Source organism: Pocillopora damicornis, chromosome 10, assembly GCF_964200805.1.
Source record: "Pocillopora damicornis chromosome 10, jaPocDami1.2, whole genome shotgun sequence".
Lineage (NCBI taxonomy): Eukaryota > Metazoa > Cnidaria > Anthozoa > Scleractinia > Pocilloporidae > Pocillopora > Pocillopora damicornis.
The window spans coordinates 2,862,501-2,872,509 of record NC_142679.1 but is presented as its reverse complement, the minus strand read 5'-3'; positions in this window follow the sequence as shown (position 1 = coordinate 2,872,509).

The window sequence follows — 10,009 nt, the reverse complement described above, 5'->3', positions numbered from 1 at the left end:
TTCGAAATGTTTTTCTTCCTATTCAATTGAACAACTGACTTAGCGTTTAAGCCGAGAAAAAAATCACAAAGTTTGAATTCTGGGATGTTGTCCACTGTTGGCTCCATCAAGTTACGATTCTGCACCATTGACGCTCGTGAAAATCTATCTTAATTGACTACCAAGGACTGTATTTCTTATCTTGCAAATTAAGGTCTGTACATGACACTAAGTTCATCATCTGGTTCGTTGTTATAGTCAGCTTTAAAATTTAAACTCTACTTGTGCTGACAAGAAGCCACCCTAAGGGCAGGTGAAATGTTGCGTAAGCGTCTCCGCGAAAGGCACATCCAGACAACTTGCATGGAAAAACTGGCCGCAGCTATCGCACCCGAGCCAATCCTCTCCATCGTCGTCTTTGCAAATCTTACAGACCAGCTAGCTACAGACCATATATATAATTATTCTTGGTGCCTTTCTAAATGCCACTGACTCCCTCTCCGAAGCCTCCATTGTTTATTAAAGCAGTAAAAGATATGAGTTCAATCAACACTTTTGAAAAATTGCTTAAACTGTGAAGTAAACTGTTAACATTTCGGCTTTACAACACGATTGTCTCTATATAAAGTATAAAAGCTGTTTCACCGCTGACCGCTCATATTTGGGTCTTTTTTTCTATCCCCGCTCGTCGCCCGTGATGTAGTAACTCCCCACAATGTTCGCCATCTTGGTCGCCATTTTGAAATGTTTTTCTAAAGGCTCGATTGTGCTTCGGGATCCGGAAGTCTTCGGAAGCTTCACTTCGGGATCCGGAAGTCTCCGAAAGGTACATTTGAACCGTTCCGATCAAAACCAAAAACAACTGAACGGCTGGAGGTCTGTTCCGGGGATTCCCCGAACACTTTGCCATTCCTCAATTACAGAATTCTCTTTCGGTGTTAATTTTTTTTGTAATAATTGGTAGCCTTTTATTCACACATCAATATATATTACTAAAATCCCTACAAAAGAAGACTTTTAAAAGGAAACTATTTACACCTGCGAAAAAACAGTGCGGTTAGACCTGTAGTGACCGTCGTGACCAGATATAAAGACAGAACACAATATAATGGCAAGTATTTATAAATCCTGTGACACAATGATCTATTTAATTTTGGAGGAGGCGAGCGTGGCCTAGTGGTTAGGGCGCTGAACTTGCAAGCCGGAGGCCCCGGGTTCGGATCCTCCTTCCTGCCACTAGATGGATTTGTCTTCGGTGGCCCCGAACTCAACTCCTGCACGCTTTGTAAATAGCCAACTGGTTTGCCTCCTGCCAGTTGGGATTCTTATCATGTTATGTTAATTTGCTCTTTCATATTTTGTTTGTAACGCGCATTTGAACATATTCACATGGAATTTGCGCGATATAAATGTTTATTAATTTAATTTAATTTATTAATTTAATTTAACATTACCTATCTCACGCATGTTTTAACAAAGCGTAAATAGAACAAATTTTTCGGTATTACCTGAAAATTTACAAATGAAAAAAGCACTACCAAAAGGCTGACCAGTGCAGCTCAAAAGTGCGGAACTTAATCGCGTCAACAATGTCTTGTATGTAAGCAGCTTTTCAACCAGTGCACATGCACTACAGCATTTGCTAAGAGTCTAACAGCCGATGATTCTAGTCTAAGATCTCTATGTTATCATAAACATTGATACAATTCAAGGTATACATGTACTACAAGTTCAGTTCTAATTTGTTTCTATCTGTCTTTAACGAAGTCTGTAAACCAAATAACAGATCTTTACTCTTCTTTGTTCGTCCTTCCGTGAGCTGCATTTGTCTAAAATCACAAAGGGAAAATATAAAACAGCAACAGGATTAGATTTAGTAAGATTTTTGGAAACGTTTAAGATGTCTAAGTATTCTGTCTTCAAGTCTTTCGCATGAAACGCGAGATTCTGAAACGAAAAACAAACTACCACCGTTCAGCCGTGATGCCCTTTTGACCACAGCGTAATGATCTCACTCTCAAAGTAGCGCAAGAAAAACGCGCGCGATCGCGCTTCAGCCCGTTGTTATACCTCGCGTGGGGGCGCTTGAAAATTTACCTCGATGAATCGTAGCAAAAGTTAAAAAAATATAGTCTGGATCAGAGCAGTGACAATAAATGGAACATCCATATACCGAGTTTGCTCCAGTATACGGACTATTCCGCGGTTGAGAGTAATTGTTTCTCTTTTTAATACGGCCTCGGTCTAAATAATAGCTTGCAAAATACAGATTTATATAAAACGATTTTTTTAAAATCAAATGGATTATGAGAAAAAAAAAAGAACAGAAAAATGATAATAAAGATAGTGTCTGCACAAGTGAATATGAACTCGGTCAGCTGGAACGACCTGTTAGGGTTTTTGGAAACATTTTCCGTCGCTGTCGAAGAAATCACTGATTGTACATATCATCAAGTGTTTTGGAGATAACCATTATTCTGTCAGACTTTGATAAAATATTCTCATAGCTTACAAAACTCTTACCTTCTCAGTCAAACCTCTCGTCGTGTTCTTCTGGCTGCCGCGTTTCGTTTGAATCACATCGTCTCCTGATTTCTCTCAGCAATGATTCTCTATTTTCCCAGATCTTTAAAATCGCTACCGAGGAAACTCCACCAACAACGAAGAACAATACACCACGCAAAAAGTGATCAGAGAAAAAAGCCATTTCTTTTGAATTCGTCTGGTTATGGCCAAATCGCACTACTAGCTTTACCAGGTAAAACACGCTGAGTTGCAACCAATTTATATTGTCGGCCACTGCGAATAATGTAGTCATGCGGTTTTTCGCTATCATTAATAAACACGCGTCGTGTCTAGGTGTAGCCGTACCCTCCCCCGGCAAGGTGAAACGGACACTCGTTTTTTCCTTGCCGGGGGAGGGTACGGCTACACCTAGACACGACGCGTGTTTATTAATGATAGCGAAAAACCGCATGACTACATTATTCGCAGTGGTCGACAATATAAATTGGTTGCAACTCAGCGTGTTTTACCTGGTAAAGCTAGTAGTGCGATTTGGCCATAACCAGACGAATTCAAAAGAAATGGCTTTTTTCTCTGATCACTTTTTGCGTGGTGTATTGTTGGAGTCCAACAGTTTAAAAACAAGCACAGTCAGAACGCTACCGATGAAACCAAACAAAGCATTTAAAAAAACATTTCTCCGGTGAAAACATCTCTTAGAGTTTGTCGTTGATAGGCAAGCGATGAAATATTCTACGGACACCGCTGAAAGTCTTCAGTTTACAAAATTGGGACGCTGTACCAGTCCTTGCCGTCTCTGCCTTATACAGTGAGGTCTATGAAAAACTGACCTGAACGGTGGATTTCTGTGATGACGTACTTCCGCCTTCCTGAATGGTTTGTAATTAGACAATCTACAAGTTTAATTTCTCCGGCGGATTATGGGCGAAAACAAGGGTTTTCACATGACCTACAATACGGCGATAGAGCCATTGCACTTGTGAACCAGGCTTTACTCACTCAGAACGTAACATTTTGATATTGTAATTTTGAATATAAGTGAATACGACAATTATATATATATATATATATATATATATATATATATATTATATATATATATGAATACGATTTGTAAATATAAAAATTAATCTTCCACCTTTAAGTGTAACCTTTGGAATAAAAAAAGTGAAGATTCCACCAATATCATTTATTGGTGTTATTTATTGCCTAGGAGGGGGAAGTGGGCGGATTTTGTTTGTGCCACGATGTAACATTTTCCTTATTCCCCCACCCCTCCCCCCCCCCCTCATTAGGCTGTTAATATTCTTCTTTTCCCCCACCACTTCATTGGCAGTCAAGTTTCTTTAGTCCCCTCCTTCCTTTGTACTGATCTCTCTTCGCTCTCACCGGAAACCACCTGTCGCTCACCTCTGTTCTAGTTTTTCCACCACATGTTTGAATGTAATAGAGGTTGTTGTATAACGTATTGTTATATGTGCGGTGCTCGGCCGCTACAGCCATGATAAACCTAATGATTTTTCTAATTCATGTTGTACTGCGTAGTGGATCCGAAATACATTGTTTACACGATTTCAAAGATATCACACATCATTGAGTCATAATTAGACTGTCCTGTTAAAACGGAGCGCGCAATACAGTGTAACACAATTCAGCCATCAAAGATTCTGTTCGTTCTTCTGTCAACTTGACAAATCTGTTTACGTTTTCATCTAACTGAGAGCGCTCGTCTAACCCATTAGTTGAAAGGAACAATCTTTCAGTTATTACTTTCAGTTTGTTTTAGTATAGAAGGAGTAAGTCTCTAAAGAAACTGCGGTATTGCGTCGGTAAGGGATATTACACGATAAGTTGGTTATATAATCTGAGGTGATAATGTAAATTGTGTACTGTACATAGTTTCTAAAGCTGACGTTTCAAGCGTTAGCCCTTCGTCACAACAATTGAATTTGTTCTGAATTTTTTCCCTCTAGAAAGTAAAACCGTGATTATTGAGTAGTCTGATAGTTTGCTTACAATCATAATTCAGGAGATGTGGAAATGGTTTAAAATCGGAAGCAGAATATATTATGAATTTATTCATTTCTGATGTAAATACGATCAGTAACCTTAAAACCATCTCGAGGTTCTCGCTGAACGTAATCAAATTCTCGAGCGTAAAGAATGCTTGAAATCACCCTTTGACTTAATAATCGAGCATTTACATTTACAGCTGAGGTCTTCCTTTAAGTCAAGTGACCGGAAAAGGATCACGCAATTTTCATTTCTTGTTTATTTATCACAACACTCAAAAGAACTTGATTGAATTGTAACGCCACTACCTCTACAGTCTCATAAGAGGGTCTGAATGGGGGGGTCAAAATGTCGGTTGTCGGTTAAAATTTCATTACTTTGTCGGTTGTCGGTTAAGATTTTTGACCTTTGTCGGTTGTCGGTAAATCTCAGTTAATAATTAAAAATACACGTTAATTATTCACATTTATTATGCAATTTGCCCAGTTTTAAGACTTTAAACTCTAGACGAAGTGTAATACTTGTAATAATTCATTATTTGTTTTCACTTAAACCTCGTTAACGCTGTTTTTTAATTCAGCAACGTGCTCATCTACCCCACTTTTGTTTGCAAATCTAGTATACCGATAAAATTCACCAAAGCTTTTATTATAGATGTGAATTTGTTTCCTGTCGACTACGGGGCATCGAAGTAAATCAAGAGAGGTAAATTCTACAAAGAATGAAACACCCACTCTAGCCCCTGGGATACCTAATTTTAATTTGTAAGCTACGGAAGTCTTTTTCCGAGACGTCCACAAAAACTCACTACACTTATTATTCAACGGCTCTCGTGGCTTTTCTGCGAAGTTTCTTTTTTTTCTCTTTTTTTTTTGCCAAAAATTTGGTTGTCATACATACCAATCTGCACCGTTAAATGGATTTTTTAACTGTTAGTACCTCTTACATGTCGAGACGCACAAATGCACGAACAGCCCTGCCGGATCGGGTAACACACGCTCTGTTGACAACCTCTGGATGTTCTTCAAAATCTGATTCCTCGTCATCCGAATCTGTCTCATACTCATCGATTTGTACTTCTCTGTGATCCTCAAACACCTCAGTAAAATCCCCTTCGTCCACAAATTGTATGCTGACAACGCGTTGTGCATTTGCTGACGATACAGTGTTTTCTTCAGGATATCGAAGCCTCTCTTCAGACTCGTCGGTGTGGTGAACGGCGTAGACAGCTGGCGGCAAGGCCCCAGCCTTATCTTTTGTGGTCTCACTCCTAACCGTCCGTTGCGTACTGGTCTGTAACTCTCTAGCCACTCTTTGATCTGTCCTTTCATCCCTGGTGTTATGTCCTCACTTGGCAAAGGTGTCATCGTAGCTATAGCAGAAAGGGGCATGGCGGATTGAGGTACCGGATAGTAGGATTTGTCATGCGTGTAGTACTTTGCTGCCCATCTAGATGTGCGCTTCAGAGATTCCTTGCAAATTGTTCCAAAATCCTGGGCATATGTAAGTACCGTAAATGTCTCGTGTTTAAGGTGCGAAACAGCGTGCAAATTTTCCACTACTGTTGTGAGCAACGTTTCGAGCAGCAGATCATCTACAAATTGGGGGTTAATGTCCATCACGTTCTTGTATAGCCTTTCTATGCCCTTTTTAAGCAAAGACACAGATACTTGCGTCTTCTGTGATACAGTTCCCTGTGGACCATTGGTTGCAGACGTCTCGCTCAACTGGTAGCGTTCTTTCACCTTACTCACAGTGTCTTTTACATAGCTGTCAATCTTTGTCACGTTCTCTTTTTCTTGTTTCAAGGACACTCCGTCTGGTTTCATATGCTTAGAATGAATTCCAAAGGTATCGTAAAGGGAGCCAAGAATCCCCAGAAAAGATACCGTTTCTGAGAGGCTCGTCACTATCTTCAGTTTTCCAGCGGAAACATCTGTAACAAACAAGTTCTTGTCTACAGAGCACATCAGGCGATTTGTTTGAATGAGCGTTAGTCTTGTGTCCCATCGGAAGAACTGTTGTGGCCACTTCCTACCAAAGTCCTAACCGATTTATCATCAGGGTTGTATTGCATCACCTTTCCCGCCTTTGTATCTGTGTAAACTACCCTCTCGTTCAAGGTGCATACTTGGTTTACCTCAGAGCAAGGAAGAGTCGAGTTGCATACAGCTTTGGTCACTGTCTTTGCGCTAAGTTCACATTTATAAAGCCCACCTTGGCTCGAGGCTCCTGAGAAGAATGCGCATTGGTCAAGTAGAGTAATAGACAAAAGATTTATGATGCTGGATGGATAGGCAATGAATTTCGTAGCATTGCCGTGAATGGTCACTCCATCAAATGTCAATGTTATCTGATAGACATATTGACTCTCGTCATCACTACGAAATAACAAATCATTGCTTGCAGCATAGACAGCAGAAGGCTTACCAAGACGATTAGTATGCATCTGGACGTGTTCTGCACAGTCCGTGTTCTTAGAAATGGCACCCAAGTGGTCCTTAAGTCTTTCGCGCAAAACGGGAACCGTTCCATCCGTTGGGAGAGATAGTGCCTCTAAGTGCCTCAGAAGTTCAGCTCGTCGCTTGAGTGACTTTGTACTTATCTTCACTTTTCCCTCGAAGTCGACAAAAGAAATTGTAGATTTTCCCCTTTCGCACAAGAATGCAATCCCATCGATGAAGCACAAGTTCCTAGCATCCTTCAGTCCATCTCGCACAACAGAGACATCTGCTGGCGGTTTCAGGCGATTTCGCCAGGCGAAATAACTTTAACGAAAATCCGCCAATTCCATATTGATGTGTCTGCTCCTTTAGTCCTAAAAACTCCGTAAGATGTTTTTTTAGTTCAGATACTCCTCTATGAGCTTCTTTGTCTACTGGGACCCTGCTTCGATGACGTTCGATGGCGACTTCTTCACCTTTTCGAAAAAAACTCACGATGACTTTAGCAATCCCAGTCATGACCCGACCGCATGAACAAACAACGAGCAATAAAAAGACAACAGCAGGGCGTCTCGTCGGCTCGATTGTGATCCGCTGTTCTTGAAATGAGACAGCAGGGCGTCTTGTCAGCCCGATTACGAGCTGCTGTTCTAGAAATGAGCCCACGCTGTTCACCGAAAAGAAGGATCCCGTGGATTTAAAGTAATTTGAAGACAAGAAATTCTATAATTCGGCTAAATTTGGAATTAATGTGGTTACGTCGGTGAAGAAGGATTTTCTGAGCTAGAAATCATCAAAATGCTGTTCTTTCTGAATACAAACATCCCTATCACGTCTGACCATGTCGGTTGTCGGTTAGAATTTATTTGTCGCTAGTCGGTAATTTTTTCCCCGTTTCGTCGGTAGTCAGTAATTTTTTACGCCCTTTGTCGCTAGTCGGTTAACCCCATTCACACCCTCTCATAAGACACATCATTTACACTATTCCAAAAATCAAGGAATATTTGGTTGAACAAACATTTACATAGGCTAATCAAAACTAAACAGTCCATCGATTAACCATACTATTTCTTCTTCCGTTGGGTTCGACAGGCAATCTTAACACGTCATAAAGAAAAGAGAGAGAGAGAGAAATGCAAAAAAATGAAAAAGTTTCTTTTAGTCTCTTTCATAATGCTATTATTCTATTCAGGCACGGATAGAAGTCTCATAGAAGTGGAAATGGGGTCCATGTTGCTACCGGAAAATGAGGGATCCTCGGAAAATCGAGATAATAAGTTGGAGAACAAACAAAATTATTTTCGCTCACTCACCGAAAATTTGTTTTCAACTGGCCCATTCTTTCGTCATGCTCTTGTGGGACTTTACGTGTCCTCATCGCTTGATTCCCATATCTTTGCAGTAACACGAACACCAAGCACACAGCACAAAGCCATATATCTTTGGACGGAAACATCTCTGCTTTGACCTCTGTGCTCTTGATGGCCCATTACAAGACGAAGTGAATGCAAATAAGTTGGCAGTAGGAAAGGCGATTGAATAATTTTTGTCCAGAGTGAGCGTTACGATTGGTCGCAGCTATGCTTGCAATAGTAAGGGGATTCCCCTTTCTCGCGTATTTTTATTCATGATTTGCATAATATTTGGATGTCGCACTATTTTGGTTTAACATTTTTTTCGTTCTTTTAATGGACAGTGGGCTTTTTTATTGTTGAAATTTTAAAGATTGCGACCAGAGCCTTCCAAATGACAATCTCAGGTGAATAAATCGCCTGATCGACGGTGGTTCTTGCTGAAATGTGATCCATGTGCTATTCTATTGTCACGAAATATTCGCCCCTTCTTCCTACTGAATACAAACCACGCGAGTGCGAAGATGTATATCTCACATTTTTAAAAGCATTATGACTTGAGCCCAAGCTCTAAATTGTAAGCTTTAATGAATGGGAGCAAAACTTTTCAAATCAGAATTTGAAAAGTAATTTAGATTCATAAATCGCAAAGACCGAGAGCCGGCCTTTTAATAATCTCAGATAAATAATTATATTTTCCAGTGTTAACCAGTCATTGATCATTACATTTAGTGAAATGTTTAGTATTTTGCTCTCATAAATTTACAGAGCTGAGGAAAAACTTAATATATCAAGGCAGGGGCCATTACCTATCATGGAAGTAATGGGCTCCTGATCAAGGTTTAGCCGCGTCATGTTACAAAGTTTTCGGTTGCATTCGTGATATAACGGCAATTAGTGCGAAAAATTCTGGAACTGCGAACCATTGTTACACTTCTTCTTTCACGGCTACTCTCCTTTTTAGAGAGCGCTACATGTCCGGGGTTAGTACAGCGGAGAACAGCCAATAAAGTCCCTGGTTGAAGAAGTAGGGACAGTGGGAAACTGTAATCTATTCGTTCTAACGGTGAAGCATGATAACATGGCTGGTTCGATCATCACTAATCCTGGCCATGATGCACCAGTTTGATGTTTGAAATGTATACTTACTAGGATGACGTTTAATTCTGTCAAACAGAGGATCAGTTTTATTACAGAACTATCAAACTTTATTCGAGCTCTTCTGTGACGGGAAAAGAGATTGTTTCAGTCGAAAAGGATACACGACCTCTTGTGCTTACTGAAAGTCAAATCACGGAGGCCATGATCTTCTGATTTGCGTTTCGCAAGCAATCGCTCACAAGCGAGAGGTAAACGCCCTAAAACATAATACATAAAGCGTGTCCCTTTGTAGCTTAGGTAATTCAACTAACAATTTCAGCCTCAAAACCATTTTAAAACTACAAAAACTTTGTACAACAACATCTTCCACGATATATTTTTTTCTAAAAAGCTCTCCATACCCGGAATTGTTGTTGCGAAAAAATGGCCTTTAAGTTTCCGGTTGGAAACTGTATAACTATTCGTTTGAGAGACCATTCTTTAAGGCACGCGACTGGAAGAAGGTCACGGAATTTTCATTTCTACTTTATAAATTAAACTATTACCCGTTGTTGCAGGTAATTTAGTGTTAACAACTAGGTTGAAAACGTAAAT